The sequence below is a fragment of the Podarcis vaucheri genome (assembly GCF_965113315.1).
Source record: "Podarcis vaucheri genome assembly, chromosome: 3".
NCBI lineage: Eukaryota > Metazoa > Chordata > Lepidosauria > Squamata > Lacertidae > Podarcis > Podarcis vaucheri.
Genome location: NC_138761.1, coordinates 82,721,628 through 82,738,189, shown reverse-complemented (window position 1 = coordinate 82,738,189; position 16,562 = coordinate 82,721,628). Strand labels below are relative to the sequence as shown.

Below are 16,562 nucleotides of genomic sequence, written 5' to 3'. Positions count from 1 at the left end.
AGCTTCCGGGTCATGTGGCCAGCATGACTAAGCCGCTTCTGGTGAACCAGAGCAGCGCACGGAAATGCTGTTTACCTTCCCGCCGGAGCGGTACCTATTTATCTACTTGCACTTTGACGTGCTTTCGAACTGCTAGGTTGGCAGGAGCAGGGACCGAGCAACGGGAGCTCACCCCGTCGCGGGGATTCAAACTGGCGACCTTCTGATCGGCAAGTCCTAGGCTCTGTGGTTTAACCCACAGCGCCACCCACGTCCCGGAAAAGATGATAGCATGTAACAATTGATCACATTTTACAAAGGCTCTCTCAGTAATACAGCAAGCCTGTAAAGTAGGCCAAAATTATTGTTCCCATATTGCAGTTGAAAAGTGAATATATTTGTTTGGAAGAGTTAATATCTATACCACTTTATGAGAGAGAGTGGGAAGCTTCCCCATGGTCACGTGGTGAATTTAAGCTGGGGAATACATTTTAAGTCAGGGACTTCCTGGTTCTTGCCCACCATTCTATTCAAGGAAAGAGCTATGGTTTTCTGAACTGGAATATAGAAAGAGCCACTTAATCTTCTCAAATCAAATAACTACATAGGGTGCAAATGCAGTTGTATCATACCAGCCAGGCTGGAAGGCAGTGTGGCAAGCCTGGAGCTGGCACAGCAGTCGGGTTTGATGCTTTCAAGAGTCTGCCGTGGAGCAGACTCGAGATCCAGCAGATACTAGCTCAGTCCCCACCCCAGAATCAACATTTTTTTCCTCCCTCTCCCATGCCACTAGAACTCATAGAATTGTAGCATTGGAAGGTATCCTGAGGATCATCTAGTCCAACCACCTGCAGTGCAGGAATCTGTCCCATATGCAGGGAACTGAACTTGCAACCTTCGCATTATCAGCACCACACTCTGACCAACGGAGCTATCAAACTAGCAGATTTTTATTTTATGGTGTAAGCACTGATTATTGGGGAAACAATAAGTAGGTCATGATTAGGCTTGAGCCGCAAGGTCTAATACTCAACTAAATATTGCACCAATACTTGAGCAGCTGATTGTACCGTATTTTTCGCCCTATAGGACGCACTTTTTCCCCTCCAAAAATGAAGGGGAAATCTGGGTGCGTCCTATGGGGCGAATGCAGACTTTCGCTGAAGCTTGGAGAGTGAGAGGGGTCGGTGCGCACCGACCCCTCTCGCTCTCCAGGCTTCAGGAAGACATCCGCAGCCTAGGCAGCCCTGCGGGAGTTCCCGCAGGGCTGTCTAGGCTGTGGATAGCCTGCTTCCCGGAGCGCCGGGTGCGCTGAAAGCAGAGCACCTGGCGCTTCAGGAACACCTCCGCAGCCTAGGCAGCGGATAGCAGCCTGCCGCCCGGCGGGCGGGGCGCCCTGAAGCAGAGCGCCCCTTGCACCGGGCAGACATCGGCCAGCCCCACAAGCTCGGGGGACGGCAGGGAGGCGCAGCGCCGCCATCCCGCTGTTCCTCGATCTGATTCGGTTTCCCCGTCCTGCTTTTGGGGGGGGGAATAAAGGAAAAATGATGAAATACCGTATTTTTCGTCCCATAGGACGCACCTAGTTTTTTTTTGGGGGGGAATAAAGGAAAAAATTTTAATGGCATTTAATGGCAAGAATACAGAAGATGAGCAATATGAACAACATGTTTAGAGATCAGGAAGCTTGGCCTTTGGCATCTAATGCCAGTGGAGGGAGCCCTGGTGCCAGCAGATGCCCCTTCCTAGCTTCCTGTATAAATATTAAATATCCTTACAGAGATCACTGTCAAACAATCGCAGACAGTGATAATTAGATCTCCACATTACTGGAGTTTTCCTCACCACTACCACAGAACTCCCAAGGGAGGCAAAAGTCCAGATGGAAATGTGACATACACGAGCCATCTTCCTGCCAGTGTGCTGGCTAGGATTCTGCACAAAGAAGCACCGCTACCATTTACCCTTTACACAAGCACAAGCCTGTCTGAATCAAAGAAGGTCTGGCTGTAACTGATGAGTTCCAAGTATTGTTCACGTGGGTTTGTTCTTCAATCAAATGAATTGTTAAGACATGTTCTAGCATCACATGTCCAGGTATCAGGTTCTGGCTAAAGGCCAGGATTTGGCCATGCACTGACAAAGTGTAATTTCACTGGGGTGCTAACAACACTTTTTATTTAGGCATTTTTGTACTGCTTCATTTGTTTCCATGAAAGGCCATCATGAAAAGGAGCGTAATAAAAACATAAAGCATAAGAATAGACAGCATTGGTTGGCATCTGTTTCAGGAGGCAATGGAGGAGTGAGTCTTTGGGGGTGAGGTCAAGCATCATAATAACAGCCCCCCCTTTTAATAGGGCATGGGTTATTTAATGGCCAAAGGTCTGAGTATAGAGGAATGTTTTTGCCTGGCACCTAAAAACATGTAATTATGGTGCCAGGAGAGCCCCTCTGGGGAGAGCATTACACAGACAGGGAATTATGACAGAAAAGGTTCGTTCTTGTGTTCTCACCCTCTGAACCTCTCAGGGTGTGGGGCCATAGAGAAGGGCCTTTGGTGAAAAGCACAGGGTCTGGGTTGGTTGATATGAGAAAAGGCAGTGTGGTGTAGTGGTTAAGAGCGGTAGTCACGTAATCTGGGTAACCGGGTTCGCGTCTCCGCTCCTCCACATGCAGCTGCTGGGTGACCTTGGGCCAGTCACACTTCTCTGAAGTCTCTCAGCCCCACTCACCTCACAGAGTGTTTGTTGTGGGGGAGGAAGGGAAAGGAGAATGTTAGCCGCTTTGAGACTCCTTCGGGTAGTGATAAAGTGGGATATCAAATCCAAACTCTTCTTCTTCTTAAGGTATTGAGGTCCTGAGCCATGTAAGGCACATTTATAATGCACATGTGACCTCAAAGGAAAACTTACATTTTGGCGCCACAAGTAACTCCAAAGTTATGTCTAAGATATTCTTTGTTGAAACAAAATCACGAGGTCGTGCTCACTTCGGCAGCACATATACAAAATCAGAGGTTGTCAATAACCATTAGGTATGCAGCCAACTCCCCATTTGCACACAGTTGAGGCATAAGTGACACTTGAAGCGGGTTTATGCTCATCCTGCTGAACGCAACCCCTGCACAAATGGGGAGTTGCCTGTAGTTAAACCATATTAGGCAATTTCTGCCTTTAAATTTGTATAATTCTCCAATTCTGTTTGCAAAGTATTTAGAACTAAAAGCTTCAATCTGATGGGGCTCTGGAAACTACCTATTCAAATTAATAATAATACGATTGGTGTCTGTTTAATTAATAAGCACACTATAGAGCTGCAACTACAATATAGAGCTGTAATGTTTGCAAAAACCTAGCAGTGATACTTGGAAAGCATAGTAGAATAGTGGTTGTGGACAATTACATTTCTTGTCAAAATTCAACAAGATGCACTGGTATAAACAGCCTTCACAATTTTTTTTCACATGGAAATCAGGCCTTTGGGAAGGATAAAAAGGACTGCAGCCTTATGCACACTTCTGAGAACAGATCCCACCAAATTCTTCTGAGTACACATGCACAGCATTGCACTGTAAAAGTGGGGGAAAGCTTTCAGATTCACTTATGGCCTTGTAAGAAGAAAGCTGTGTCCCTTTCCGTTATTATACATTAATCAGCTCTGCCTGCTCTCTAGACTAGAACAGACTTACCATTAAATGAGACAACCGAAGGCAACCTTTACCATAACTCAGCATTTTAAAATATAACAGTGGCAAGGATAGAACACAGAGTTCTTGGTCTTTGTTCACACAGGTGCTTTGGGGAGAGACATTGAAAAATGACTTTAAATGCACAACATTGTGCTATTTAAAGCTGAGAATTAAAAACCAGTGAGCATTGCAGCAATTTTTCCATTGTTAATCTTGCCCGATGGAAGATGCTATGGATTGCTTTTTTTGCTTTAGGTTCCTATCATGTGCCATTTAACCTGGCAGCAAGCCCCCATTGTACTTAGCAGAACTTACTTCTTAGACATGGGCAGGACTGCACTGTTAATGAATTTTATGTAGTGCTTTGAAAATGTGTCTGTGTCTGGACGCCTATTATTTTTTTAGCCATACCAGTCTCTCAGGAACTCTATCTCCCAATTCTAAGCAAGCCAAGAAAGTGGATCAGCCACTCAGTCAGATGAACACTGATTTTACAAGCTTCCTAAAAATACTATCACCTTCAGAGCATTATCACAAGGCATGAAACACTCCTTCCCAAGTACTAAGTCCTAAATTCAGAAGACTCTTGTCTTCTGTGCTGTCATTTCCTCTTTCTGCCTCTCTTGCATAGAGCTTCGTTGACCCATCTGCTCCCATATTCCTTACCCCTTCTTATAACCCTTTTACTTGACTAGATTCCCCCCTCCCAAATGTATCCCTCATGAAAGGAACACAATGTTTTCTCATCTTTACTCCTTTGTTGATCTGGCTTGTTGTCTAACCATAGTTGAGTCACTGCTCTTGGAGATATGGTGCCTCCCTGCTTGAGACTTCAGGGAGTACTATAAACACACAGTATATAATTCAAAGAGATGGGATGAGCAAACAATGCAGGCTCCTTTATGAGCAGGCTTAGAACTTAAGATGCCTAAGGAAATCTTACTATTAAGAAAGGTTTGATGATGTGGCCTGAAAATGCTGTATGAAAGATCTCTTGAGAGTCAGTAGAGTCTTGGTATACAAATGTCAGGGAGGACAACAAAGAGGGGCTAAGACTATGTGGCTAGCTTTAGCAATCACTACTTCATAGCTATGTTTTGAAATATCAGCAAGTTACCTTCAGGAAAAATAAATATTGGTAAAGTTTGAGGTGTGAAGATTACTTTGTTGGTATTTTCAAAATAGGCATTGATTCAAACATTAAAATCAATACAAACTTATACCACTAATTCATTATGCAAGCTTTAGGTAAAGCATCAAATCTATTCAACTCAGAGTACATCCACTGAAATCAATGGACCTAACTTAGTCATGTTTATTAATTACAGTGGGTCTACTCTGTGTAAAACATAGCTGAGTACCAACCTATTTATTTTCTGTAAGCCATTCTTGTACCACTCAACTGTGACCAAGTAACAGAACCCAAAATGGGCTTCTGCAAATAAGAAATGGCTCTTTAGCAGCTCAGATTTCTATTGCCAACACTGCAAGAACAAGCAGGTGCAAGTGTTTGGGTTGCATGTTCCCCCTTCTATCTTGCATGTAATAAAATGAAGCTTGTTGTTCCTGTTTTGGACAAACCACAGTTTCCAGTTATGAAGACAAGAAACTGTAGCTTGTTCTAATCTCAACTCAAATAAACCCATTTTCAGCTGTGGTTTCAGATCCTGATTTGTTAACCAACGAAGAAAAACAAATCAGCTTCTCATATTCAGATATAGCACTGCGGTTTGTTTGTTCTTAAAAGTCATCAGAAGCCTTAAGTTTCCTTATCTTGAGAGGAGACTGTACAAGTCTAAGATTTGCACTTGCTCATCCCTGTACTGTAATCCTAAACAATGGTTTATAATCAATGGCAACTGCATGGTGGATAAGGCTTTTAGTGGCAACTAACCAGATGGGACACGGATGGCGTTGTGGGTTAAACCACAGAGCCTAGGACTTGCCAATCAGAAGGTCGGTGGTTCAAATCCCCATGACGGGGTGAGCTCCCATTGCTTGGTCCCTGCTCCTGCCAACCTAGCAGTTCGAAAGCACGTCAAAGTGCAAGTAGATAATTAGGGACCGCTCCGGTGGGAAGGTTAACAGCATTTCTGTTTGCTGCTCTGGTTCGCCAGAAGCGGCTTAGTCATGCTGGCCACATGACCTGGAATCTGTACGCTGGCACCCTCGGCCAATAAAGCGAGATGAGTGCCGCAACCCCAGAGTCGGCCATGACTGGACCTAATGGTCAGGGGTCCCTTTACCTTTACTTTAACCAGATGGTTATATACTATCCTCTATTATCAGAAGCAACATGCCTCCAAATACCGGTTGCTGGTGTACGAGGATGGGAGAGGGCTATTGCCTGATTATGGTCTTCCCATAGGCGCTTGGTTGGCTACTGTGTGAAACAAGATCTGATCAGCAGGGCTCTTTTAATGTCTGGACCAAGCCGTTGCATTTAGGTAGGACAAAGTAGAAGAGCTACAAACAGGGACCAGGGTTCAAATCCCCACAGCCATGAAGCTCATTGGGTAACATTAAACGAGTTACAATCTCTCAGCCTAACCCACCTCACAGCATTGTTGTGAGAACAGTATGGAGAGGGAGAGAACAATGTACTCTACCATGAAGAAGTGTACTTTTCCTTGGAAGAAAGGTGGGATTTTAAAAAGTTTTTTTAAAAAGTAAGTAAAAAGTCACCACCTACAAATTAACTATTTCAATTTAATTATATTTTAATGTTCAACAGGACTATTCCAGAGTATGTGGTATGTAGTGAGAAACCTCAGACTATTCGGTATATACAGTATATTAGATGTTCCCTTACAGCACCCCTATTCCAGGTAGATTTTATGTAAAAGTTAAAGGCAGAGGAGGAACTTACTACCGTAAATGCCAAGGATGTTTGTTTAAGATCCGAAGCATAAATTTCCTCTGTGGGTCATTTATTTATGGGTAACTTATAACCTTTGCTTGATCATTTGTTTGTTAGAGATAACCATGCACATCCTGGATTCAGCTGGGAAATCTTTTCTAGCTAGTAGGACTAAAGGGTCAAAATATGCCTTGTGAAATTCACCATGATTCCCCATTGCAGGTTGGAGGTACCCAAAGGTGAATTTGGCTTCAAGAGTCTGGTTTACAATAACATTGGCCATTATTGCACTTGCATGTTGCAGATAGGGGTAAGGCCTAGCATCTGAACACCCATGATCACCAGAGCCTTGACACCAACATCTTAAACCCAGTTCTGTGTGCCATCGAAAGAACTCAAGAGCCTGATGAATCTTAGGCCCAAAGTAGACAAGACACAGGATTCCATGCCTCTTTTCTGCAACGGACTTTTGCTCTGAAATGAAAAGTATCCTTGGAAGGCTGCAACCAGGAGTTGAAGAACAGATGGAGGAGTTACATCATCATCATCATCATCATTTATTTATACCCCGCCCATCTGGCTGGGCTTCCCCAGCCACTCTGGGCAGCTTCCAAAAAAAATAATAAAATACTGTAATACATCAAACATTAAAAGCTTCCCTAAACAGGGCTGCCTAAACCCTCGGGCAACTTGTCCACCCATGACTACCCTCAAGCTGCTTTCTTACCAACAGCAAAATGGTGGTGATTTTGAGTAGACAAATGGTAGGAAGGGAGTTAAGTAGAAGCTGCAAGTCTTCCTCGTCCACCACTACTCTTCTTTCAAGTGCTACTTTTCATTTTTTTAAAAAAGGTGGTAAGAGACAGATAACTCTTTTCACATATATTTTGGCTATTGCTTACAAAAATAGCTAGCTTTTGAACCTTGAAGTTCATAGGAACCCCAGGCATTACCATCTTCCAAGAGTTTTCCCACATACCAACCATTTACTTCATGAAGCTTTGGTGAAGGGTGATAGCATATAGGTATAGCATGAGCTTTACGTGCAGAAGGTCCTGAAGTCAAGGAGGGCAGAGAAAGAGTCCCCATCTGAAGCCCTGGAGAACCACTGTCAGTCATCCTAGATGATACTGAGCTAGCTAGACCAATGATCTGACTGTTAAAAGTGGTTTCCTGTTTCTGTACATTTGAGAGGATCTGGTGGCTTAAATGGCACAGAGATGGTAAAACAATTCATCTACCACCCAGGTAGATGTTTGGAGTAATCAGGAGGTTACAGGGGGGAAACAGTCTCCTTTTCCTCTGTTTTCCTCTCTTCAGTCAAATTGCTTATCTGTTTTGGTTATGGAAATTTGTTGGGGAGATCAAGCTACTCATCTGCCCTCCAGCAAAGCAGTCACAAAATGCTTCACACTTTTAATAAAGGATCTAGGTTCCAAAGGAAAAATGTTCACTGCATGTTATCTTTTTAAAAAAAGGAAGAAAAAAGAGTAGTAGTTAGTTTCCAGGTGTGGGCACTTCGGTGGGGTAGTTTTGGGCAAACAAAGGAAAGGAAGGAATAGCTTCTCACCTCCACCTCTGGCTACTTTCCATTTTAAGATGTTGGAAGGAAAGAGACAAGGCATCTCAAATTCAGCTCCTAGCTGCATGCAAATGAATGCTGAGGAGGCAGTAGGAGACATTCATTCAGCTGAACTTTGTGATGGAAAGAGAGATCCACAGCTGGGAATGCCTCCCCATCATGTGGGTCAACCATCTGTGCTTGGGAGATAAGCGCCTCCCTGTGAGGAGGTTGTGCTTGGCTAATTGTGAAGAATGCACGGGAGATGCAGGAGGAGCGAGTGGCTCTTAAAGTTGCTTGCAGGGCAGAAAGTCTGGCAAAATGAGTGTAAAGGCTGCTTCTAATTTAAGAAAATTTAAAAGGGGGCACCTGTCCTACGATGACCTTAAGCATACTTGGAACGTAACAGGGCAAATCTAGGGGTCATTGGATGCGCTCTAGTGTGCATCTGTCCGTGAGTCATTTGTTCCACTGTAGACGGAGGGAGCCTGTGTCATGGTAGGAGTAATACTTGTATGCATTTTATCCACCCCACATTACTCTTGTATAAAAAGAGGCAGGAAGTTTTCTTGCAGCACTTCCCACACCTACCGGTATATTACATGCAAGCAGAAGAGGGGGGGGGGAAGAACACCTGTTTTTATATAATGCACATAGATGTTTACTGGGGAAGTAAATTCCATGAACATCTGAGCTCCCATAAATACCAAGAGCTTGGTATTTACAGCATGGTGGCTATTGGTTAAACTACATGTTACACACAAATCTGTATGGTAGAGGTGGATGTCATTTTTTAAAAAAGAAAAGATCTATGGAGGTGGCAATTGAGAGCAGAGAAGTGATTGGGAGAAGGTATGCTTCATCCTCCCCCCCCCCCAATACCATTTTCCTGCTCCAATTGCCCCCAAATGAGTTTTCTTTCTCCATCCTGGAGTTTCAGATATATGTTTGTAAGGGCAGAAGGGATAAAGCTGAGTTCAAGATTCACAAGTGAAAATTTATCATAGAATTTATCAGAGATTCCACATTTCACATCTGGAAAATACAATCCCCACAAGGTACAATGCTCCCCATTTTTAATGAGTTGAAGAAAATGAAAGAAGAGCTTGTGTTCACCTGGCAACAAGAAATTTAGTTTTTAAGAGCTCAGAAACACCTTGTCAGACTCAGAAGAGTACTTCCTGGCTGATCTGCAATGAATCATCACTGTTTATAGGGCTCCAGCATGCGGTAAGCCCTGAGGCAATCTGGCTGGAAAGGATGTGAATGAGATAATTATGTTGCCTGTCTACTTGAGGAACACCTGCTTTTCAAAGGTATTTCTATTGTTGAATAAAAGAATTTGCATGTGGGTATAGCAACACCACACATTTAAACTCTGTAAATTATAATTATGTGTCTAGCAGAACATTCTCAGCACTGAAACTGAGCCACATGTCCTAGGATTCTTTGGAGGAAAGCATAGACAGTTTAAGCTAGTTTTAAAAATAAGCGTAGGCTGTAGGTCTTGCCATATAAAGAGTTCCCATATTTGATATTCACTTGTTTCCCCATTTGTATATTTCTGCCTAGGATACAGTAGAAAAAAGAAAACTACAGTGGTACCTCGGGTTACATACGCTTCAGGTTACATACGCTTCAGGTTACAGACTCCACTAACCCAGAAATAGTGCTTCAGGTTAAGAACTTTGCTTCAAGATGAGAACAGAAATCGTGCTCCGGCGACACGGCAGCAGCAGGAGGCCCCATTAGCTAAAGTGGTGCTTCAGGTTAAGAACAGTTTCAGGTTAAGAACGGACCTCCGGAACGAATTAAGTACTTAACCTGAGGTACCACTGTATTGTTTCTCATCATTTTGATGACTTGAATGGATATCATTCAGGTAAAAAAGGGTGTGGAAACCCAGTTGCCTCACAGGTACTCTTTACTTCATGTTAGAACATAAGAGCCTGCTGGATCAAGCCAAAGGCCCATCTAGTCCAGCTTCCTGTTTTCCCAGTGGCTAAGTGACTAGATGTACAATATGAATCAGTAAGGTGTCAATTACACCTTATATGTTTTCAGGTCCCTTTCTTGGGGAGGGAAGTTGCATCACTGAGAAGCTTTCCTGACTTTACAGTGTAATCTGGCCTGCAAGGCTGATTTTCCTATAGCCAAGCTTATCTGTCCTATGCTTGACATCATCTAGGACATCAGGTGTGGGGCAGGCAAAGCTGGGGCTCTCTCATGAAATGGGGAAAACAGCCATTGACAGCATTCATACCTTTGTCTCGTTCTCTTTTAAAGCCAAGTTGGTGGCCATCACTGGCTCCTGTGAGAGCAAGTTCCATAGATTAACTACAGTGTATGAGGGCCTGTGTGGTGTAGTGGTTAAGAGCGGTAGACTCGTAATCTGGTGAACCAGGTTCAATTCCCCGCTCTTCCACGGGCAGCTGCTGGGTGACCTTGGGCCAGTCACACTTCTTTGAAGTCTCTCAGTCTCACTCACCTCACAGAGTGTTTGTTGTGGGGGAGGAAGGGAAAGGAGAATGTTAGCTGCTTTGAGACTCGTTAGGGTAGTGATAAAGCAGGATATCAAATCCAGACTCCTCTTCTTCTATGTGAAGAACTTTATTTTCTCTGTCTGGAATCTTCCAGTGTTTAAGTTCAAGTATTATGCTTGAGGATGAAAAAAAACTATCTTTATCCACATCCTCCACGCCGCTGACATGTCCCCGCCATAACTCACTTTTATTCTAAATTAAAACACACCCATAGTTGTTGCCTTTCTTCATAGGGAGCTGCTCTAGCCTCTTGAGCATTTTGTTTGACCTTTACCATTTCCAATTCTACAATATCCTTTCTGAGATAGCTGACCAGAACGGTACATAAAAATGAACACACAGAGACACACAAAGACAGAACAGGGAGGTAGAACTTATTGCCCTTTCACAGCAACTGCACACTGGATCAACACCATCCTTGAGCTGTCTGCTAGGACCCCAAGGTCAGTCACTGTCAGTTCAGATCACACTAGTGTGTGTGTGTGATAATATATTTTTTTTGGTCCAGTGTGCCTCAGTAGTGATCAGCAGGGGTGCTCACCTGACCTCTCATCACCGGCTTACTGGGATGGGGAGGTACAAGGCGGGAGGTCGGTGTGGTGCAAACACAATAGCAGAGCCATTTCACTGCTCCCATTGGTGCGTTTGCGCCAGACCATCCTCACTGCCATTGCACCCCTCCTAGGAAGGTGCAGTGACTGCAGTGGCAGAAGGTCAGATAAGCACTGATGACTACTACTGGTGTACACTTACTGACGCTGAACAGCATCTGCCATTTTACTGCCCATTTATGCAGCCTGGAGAGAGATTTAATATTTTGTTGGAATCCGCCCAGAGTGGCTGGAGAAACTCAGCCAGATGGGCGGGGTAACAACAACAACAACAAAACAACAACATCAAAACAACAACAATAATATATTATCATTATCATCATCATTATTATTAAGCTTTTGCCACTTCTTCTGTGTTTCAACCTCTCTGAACAACTGGGCTTAATCAGCAAACTTGGCTACATTACCGCTCATTCCTAACTCCATATCATTTATGAATATGTTAAAAAGTACATGTCCCCAAATCAATCCTTGAAGGGCTCCACTTTCTTCATCTCTCAGTTGCAGCCCCCACCCCACCATGACACAAATCTATTCCAAACATTGGGGAAGTTTTGAAAGCAGTTTCTAATGCAGCATGATTCTATTCTTATTTTTGATGCTATGCAGAATTGGCTGCTGGAAGGGAGATTTTAAAAAAGTCAAAGGCAGGGATGGCTCTGCACATGCCATTAGGCCCACCCAAAGGCTCAGAACACGCCTTACAGTGGGCCTCCATACAGTGGCCAGTATGTTTTAAGATCAGGGTGCAGAAAGCTTTATTAACAAGAAATCTATGCAAATATGATTTTTTTTTCATGAATGCATTTTAAGGGAAGGCAAAATTATATTGTAATAAATGTCTTTCAAAGTATATTCTGGGCATGAAAATGACTATGTCTTCCCTTATATCTGTGTTCCTTTTGTGTGATTTTATGCCCAAAGCAATGAAGTGAAACTCCAAACATTGCTGCTTCTACCTCTCCATCAATATATACTGCCCATGGAGAAAAGCAAGAATTGCAGTAGGTTTGGCGGGGGTGGGAGGGGGTAGGGGAGTGGGGATGAGGGAGGCTGACAGTAGTGATTAAAGAAACAAGTTTCTTACAAGCAGACATTCATGTTGCTAAAGGATGTTCATAAATTGTTTCCATGTAACTGAGCAAGTAGGAGACTCTGGAGACGGCAAGAAACAAGAATCCAGGCGATGCAGATATTGTCACTCACACCGCCAGCATCTTTGTGCTTAGTAATAGGGCTATTGGGATAAAATATAATGCACCATTATTGTTCCTGGCTAGCTGAAAGTATTTAGCAGAGCTAGAAGGAGCGGATCAGCATTTTATCAAGGGTACAAGCAGTACCTGCTGGGGTGAGGGGAGTGTTCAAATGCAAGGCACTGCAGCATGTTCTAATTGTAATGTCAAGACAAGTATACTTTTAGGCAATGGGAAAGTGGAACATTCTGTCCTCTTTTGTACATCACAAATGTTCTTATCTGCAGCCTTGCAGGAGTATTAAAAAAAGAAGAAGTTTGTGACAAATACCATGCCCCTCTCCCCAACTCAAAAACATTTTCTTCTGTTTGTAAGGGAATTAGCAGAACTACTTCCGCAACAGCTTATCATGACCAATGGCCAAATTCTTTGTCAGGCAAAAGAAGATTAATGGCTGTTTGATGTTCCGAGATGGCTAGTGAATGTCTCTTTATGAGAGGTGATTGTCACAAGATGGTTTCTTGATAGGAGGCCTCTCTGGAATGTTCTGAACACAGGAAGCAATTAGCTTTCAGAAGATCCCATGTCATGTTTAGGGCAGGTCCATTTCTTGAACCAGACTATGATCCCAGAATGCTATGGGCTAAACACAGAGACCAGGCCATCTTGGAACATACAGTAGGCAGGTGTGGCGTGGTAGGGGATTATGGAAGGAAGGACATCAGTTTGCATATAGCTGTAAGCCTGCTGTCTGAAAAGCAGTCTTGAGTCTAGGTTTTTATTTTGAAAAGTCTCAGGCCTCTCAGGCCAACACCTCTGACTGAGGGGAGAGCTTTTGAAAGTGCGTGTGTTTGGGAGAGAGAAAAGCAATGAACGGAAGTAGTAGCTTTGGAAAAGACCCTTTAGTGGCTGCCTCTCTGGGAGATCCGAGGTAGCCTGCAGGACAGTGGAATAGCTGCCTGTATTAAAAAGAAATTCTCTAGATAACAAACTGTGCCACATTAAAGATCTGCTCTGCATTGATGGGTAAATGTGTGTGTCCTTGTGTACCTTTAGAGGATACTTCGTGGAATGTATTGTTATGAGTTTGGGCAGGGGTATACCTAGGGACCCTCGCACCCTTGGTAAGGAGCTGTATCAGTGCCCCCGCCCACCAAAAAATTACTTTACCACAATAGCCACATTATTTGTCTAAAAATTACTGCTAAAATGAAATTAACTACTGTTGGTTTAGATGGGAATGCTTTAATTTCATTGATTAAATGCTCCAAGTAATTTAATGGTGCAAATAATAAAGTACATAAATCAGTTATGCACTATAAGCAGTAGATCTATGTACACTATATGCATAAATCAGTAATATGCTATAATACATTGACTTACCTTAACCCTGGATTACTAACCCTGACTAAAACTTACATTACTAACTCATCATATTCTTTTATGACCTTTTTTTAAATACTTATTTTGAAAAAAATACATGATCTACTTTGGCATAGTATGGAGATGCAGGATTAAAAGAAACATCTGGTCTAATGTGTTTAAACAGCATTTTATTACTTATAATAATAAAATTGGACATTATTTGCTTGCAGGAAACACATGTGACTAGACTCCATAGGAAAGTTTTAATTAATAAAAGATTGGGCCAAGAATTTATTTCATCAGATAGAGTTAAAAAGAGAGGCGTGGTGATATATGCAAAGGAGAACTTGTCACCGAAATTTCTGTTTAAAGATGAGCAAGGAAGAATTTTGGCAATTGAAATACAAACTCAAGGAGAAAAACTTTTGATATTAGGAATTTATGCACCAAATGAGGGGAAGTCGGAATTTTATAAGAAGCTACATGAGACATTGCTGGACTATCTGGATTATACTAACATCATTATGATGGGAGATATGAATGGGGTGGTCTCTACTTATATGGATAAGTCACAAAATCAAAATTTAACTAAAGATGGCAGACTACCAAAAACTTTTTTTGAACTAACTGACAATATGGATTTGATTGATATTTGGAGGACAAGAAACTCCCTAGGTAAAGAAGGAACATTCTTTTCTGAGGCCCACCTGTCATGGACAAGAATCGACCAAATATGGACAACTAGAGGGCTGGCACCTAAGACCAGAAGAGTGGAAATCTGTCCAAAGACATGCTCCGACCATAACGCGTTGAAAATGGAATTGAGACTTACTCCAGCTGGTTCCTTCAGATGGAAAATGAATGACACCCTACTAAGAGATCGAGAGATTGTAAAGAAGGCCCAAAAAACTCTAAAGGACTACTTTGAAATTAACTTGAACACCTCAGTGGAAAAGAGAGTAATCTGGGACGCAAGTAAAGCTGTAATGAGAAGGTTTCTGATACAACAGAATACGATCAAGAAAAAACTCTGGAATGGGAAAAAAGATAAGATTTTAGAGAAGATAAGAGACGGAGAGAAAAAATTGAGACTAAAACCAAAATCAAAAGAGATTTTAAGAGAGATTAAATTTCACCAAACACAATAGATGAAATTGATAAACCAAGAAGTGGAATGGAAGATTAAACAAATGAAACAAAGATCATTTGAATCGGCAAACAAATGTGGAAAACTGCTAGCATGGCAGTTGAAAAAGAGACAAAAACTGAACTTTGTTACCAATCTAGAGGTTGAAGGGAGAAACATTCAGAAACCAGATGAAATTAGAAAGTGTTTCCAGAAATATTTTAAAAAACTGTACACGCAAGGACCTGAGGAAGTATTAGAGATAGATCAATTTTTGAAAGCTAATGGCCTACCAAAATTATCTCAGGAGAAGAGATCAACCCTGAACTACAGAATAACATTACAGGAAATTGAGGGTGCCATTCAGAATATGCAACTAGGCAAATCTCCAGGCCCAGATGGACTTACCTCCAAGTATTACAAGATATTGAAAGACTATTTGACACAACCACTAATGGAGGTCTACAATCAGATTATGGAGGGAAGGAGGGCACTGGAAACGTGGAAAGAAGCTTTCATCACATTGATACCTAAATTGGAAACTGAAAAGGCTCAGCTTAAGAACTACCGTCCCATCTCACTCCTAAACGTGGATTATAAATTTTTTGCGGACATTTTGGCAAATAGACTTAAAAAGGTTCTAAATGAAGTAATCCATAAGGACCAGGCAGGCTTTCTCCCAGGCAGACATTTGTTTGACAATACCAGGAACATTATTGATATTCTGGAACTGTTGCAAACCAATATTAACACTAAAGCAGTGTTAATTTTTATTGACGCGGAGAAGGCCTTTGACAATATCTCTTGGAAGTTCATGAAAAAGAACCTGGAAGGGATGGGAGTGGGACGGGGGTTTGAAAATGGTTTAGAAGCAATTTATTCAGAACAAAAAGCTAAGTTGATAGTGAACAATGTGGTGACAGATGAGTTTAAAATTGAAAAAGGAACACGGCAGGGGTGCCCCCTTTCCCCTTTGTTATTTATCTCAGTCCTGGAGGTGCTTTTGAATATGATTAGGGAGGACCAGCTGGTTCAAGGAATACGGGTCGGAGTGAAACAATACAAACTGAAGGCTTTTGCAGATGACTTGGTGTTAACACTACAGGAGCCAGAATCTAGTACAAAAAGAGTTCTAGAACTGATTCATGATTTTGGTCGGGTCGCAGGTTTTAAGTTGAATAAACAAAAAACTAAAGTTTTGGGGAAAAACTTGACACCTTTAGAAACGGATGGGTTTCAGAAGGAAACAGAGTTAAATGTGGTTAAAAAAGTGAAATACCTGGGGGTCAACTTGTCTTCCAAAAATTTGAACTTATTTAAAGATAACTATGAAAAATGTTGGTCAGAAGTTAAAAAGGATTTAGAAATTTGGTCAAGACTGAAACTTTCCTTGTTGGGCCGAATAGCAGCTATAAAAATGAATGTTTTGCCAAAATGTTGTTTTTGTTCCAAACCCTACAGATCGTGGACAGAGTGGAATGTTTTGGAAAGTGGCAGAAGGATATTTCGAAGTTTGTTTGGCAGGGCAAAAAGCCCCGAATAAAGTTTAAAATATTAACTGATGCGAAAGAAAGAGGGGGGTTTGCCCTGCCAGACTTAAGGTTATATTATGAAGCTGCAGCCTTCTGCT

At 42.3% G+C, this 16,562-nt stretch overlaps 1 long non-coding RNA gene across 1 annotated transcript in view; it reads left to right on the top strand.

The window, feature by feature from the left end:
- Nucleotides 1-2,633: 2,633 nt before the first annotated feature.
- The window catches only part of LOC309529142, a 598,034-nt gene continuing 584,105 nt past the window's right edge, over nucleotides 2,634-16,562 (top strand). The window contains exon 1 of the long non-coding RNA XR_014218087.1: nucleotides 2,634-2,792. This is a non-coding gene — a long non-coding RNA (uncharacterized lncRNA). The remainder of the gene's footprint in view (nucleotides 2,793-16,562) is intronic.